Below are 3,313 nucleotides of genomic sequence, written 5' to 3'. Positions count from 1 at the left end.
TGACACGTCATACAAATTTTGTCATCAATTTACACCTATGACACCTATGGGGAACTGGGGGTAAGACGGACATATTAAGGATATACTAAAATATAACATAGGTAGAGCATGTTTTTGTCGGCTGCGCGACGTTTGGCATAAATACGTTGTGCATAAGTACGTTAGGCATAATGGACGATTGGCATAATATACGTTAGGCATAATGGACGATTGGCATAATATACGTTAGGCATAATGGACGATTGGCATAATTCACAAAAATATAAAAATAATCGTAAGGCCAAGGAGTTTTTATTCTCAGGTGATGCGATCCTCAAAAACGCCGATCAGCCATGTTGGTTTTAGAAACGACAGCTAACAACATTGTTTACTAGTTCTCTCCATATGTTTGCTTGGATTCCAGTGGGCAAACAAAGTTGTTCGCTGTCATTTTTCTTCCCCGCAGTCTGTTGCACGCTTACCTCACTCCTTTACTGCCAAAGACGAATCACCTTAGAACTCTAATCACCTTGCGTAAGGCTTTCGTTAAAGATTTCGATTGTTTTTTGGGTTAGGAAAAAATGACGCATTGATATACCATATCTTCGCATAACTCTAGCAAGAGACTCCAAAATGAAAAATACCATACGAGATACTTAACCCTTACAAGTGTACAGCTTTTTTTTTCTCTTTTCTGTAGACGAGATGAAGAAAACATTCCTTCAGTTTTGATACAAGCAAATTCTTAGCCTTTTAGATGAAGTACCAATATAGCTGCAAAAGCAAAATAATGAACCGACTGTTGTGACGGCATTTAATTTGCAAGGGATTTGAAGGTGAAGTACATTTTTCAATATTAAGAGCCAGAGTACTCAAGGGAGAGCAAGGAATTGAAGATCGGTTCTGACAGCATGAAATACAAAGTTACTTTACGCTCGTCCGGGCATACCGCAGACTCATGTGATTCGCATTTCTAATGCCAAAAGATCCTGACTCCTGCGGTAGCAGACAAAGGGTTAAGTCGCCGGGAAACTCTAAGCTTGCTAATATGACCCTTTCCATGCTTTTTAAACTTTCTTCCTTCAACTCCTTGCTCTATCTTGAGTACTAAAGCTCTTAATATTAAAAAATATACTTCACCTTCGAGTCCCTTGCTAATTAAATGCCGTTACAACATTTAACAAATTGACTCAATAAGTTGTTAACAAAAAAAGGGAAAAAATAATGAATAGACATTAATTTTGGATCCAATGGAAACTGGCAGTGTTGTGTACAGGATCCACATTAGGCTACGGATTCTACGTTTGTGACGATACCTTTTTTGTTTCGGTAACTCATCACTGTACAGGAATAAACTCTCTCTCACATCAAAGAGTTTCCGTAGTTCTATTTGTGATGGCCTCGAGAATACAGCCACTGTGCTTAAGGATATGGGAGATAATCAATATAGAACCAGCAATATTCGTATATTCGTTGAATGAATTAGTAAATTGCATCATTCTTTCTTTCTTGAGCTGTTCTTCAAGGTTATATGTTTTCTTTTTGGACAATTACACCATGCATGCATGAACAACTAATCTAAGTTAATCCTTACATGCCCAACTTTTTTCTAGCGTTCACAGGGTTCAAGAAACACGAAAAAGTCGCTTTGAAAGATGCTTCTTTCGCAGTGCTGGAAGCTGCTCAATATTTACCTTCCGGTGCTAAGCACAATTCTCCTAGAAAATTTTCAATATTCTATATGCTAAGAAAAGATCGTTTAAGATACGCTTTAGCAGTTTTCAATATAAATTGAAAATAATGAAGATATATCAAAATTTCATTTATCAACGCTAACTGTCAATATCTCTGGTGGTACTGCTCCAGCAGAGTTAAATCAGACTAATAGCAATAACTTCAGTTCTAAGTTCTAATAGTCCCAGTTACTGGTCTTCCTTGTTTTTGTGAGTAAATTCTGCCTAAATCAAAAGTTTTAGAAGCTTAAAAACGTTTTTGTTTACAAACATGGGGGGTTGATGTGTTTCATTCATACAAAATAGACTGATTTTAAACAAGAGTATTTAGCCTATTTTAGAGATGTACAATTTGTTTATTCGTTCAATCGATGTTCATTCGTTATTTTTTTAAAGGATACTTCAATATGATAATTTATGCCTAACGTCCATTATGCCAATCGTCCATTATGCCAAACGTCTTTATGCCTAACGTCCATTATGCCTAACGTACGTATGCCTAACGTCCGTATGCCTAATGTCCGCATGCCTAACGTATTTATGCCTAATGGGGTACACCCGTTTATATCAACATGTAATACTCTATGTTGTAGCTACTTATGTTGGCTTTCGAGTGCCCAGAGGGATTACGTTACAAAAATCATTAAGTATCATTTTTTAAAGAACTAGAAAACGAAGATATATCTGCACTTTTTCCAGACTGTGGGTGAAACGGACATATGGTGGGGGTAAGACGGTCATTTTGCAGAAATGATGATCCCAACACAAAATATCAAAATTTACTGTTTCTAATGTATATTTTGAATAGATTGTGGTTCTTCCTAATATATATGTTCAATTCGAGGTGAAGAATAACGTTTTGGGGCTCGATTTAGAGTTAAAGCAAATGGTGTATTTTCTGGTATAGTTTTTGACGTTGTCATAAAGAGAGCTATATAATCAGTTCCAATGAGCAGTCTCAATCACTTGTACAAAACGAGAAAATTATAAACTAAATGCATAATTGGCATCATCAATTCCTCGATTATACACAGTCAGAATATGGGACCTGCACAAAGTCTACCTTTTCCACGTTCTAGGAATTCCGTATTTAGCCTCGATCGCATTAACATACATTCTGCCGTCTACTGTATGTGAGACTTCAGCTAACTGGATAGTTCTCCACGTTTGACTACTAGATCTTCGTTTCTACATGCAATCACCAGAATTAATCAAGACCATCCGTCTTGCCCCACCAGAACACATATTTTTAAACGTTTGTACTTATACGCACATAAATCAACTTACCTGTTATTTTCCACGAAGATGTTACTTAAGAGTTACTTTATCGAAATAAAGGAAAAATTCCGCGAAAAAATTGATTTTTTTCTCGATAAACCTTAAAATCGGAAATTTGAAAATTACCTCCGCACGAAACGGCACTACTAATTATCAATATTTGCTTAAATTGTACACGTTTAGCAGTATTCAAGTCCTACTAAGTGTTTCATAATTCAAGGTTATCCATAATGATAGGTTACAAATACAATACAATTGAAGTTTTATTGTTATATCCCTAAAATAATCATGTGTCCGTCTTGCCCCACCTGTCCGTCTTACCC

Source organism: Topomyia yanbarensis, chromosome 2 (assembly GCF_030247195.1).
Source record: "Topomyia yanbarensis strain Yona2022 chromosome 2, ASM3024719v1, whole genome shotgun sequence".
In the NCBI taxonomy this organism is placed as follows: domain Eukaryota; kingdom Metazoa; phylum Arthropoda; class Insecta; order Diptera; family Culicidae; genus Topomyia; species Topomyia yanbarensis.
This window is presented reverse-complemented; position numbering follows the sequence as displayed.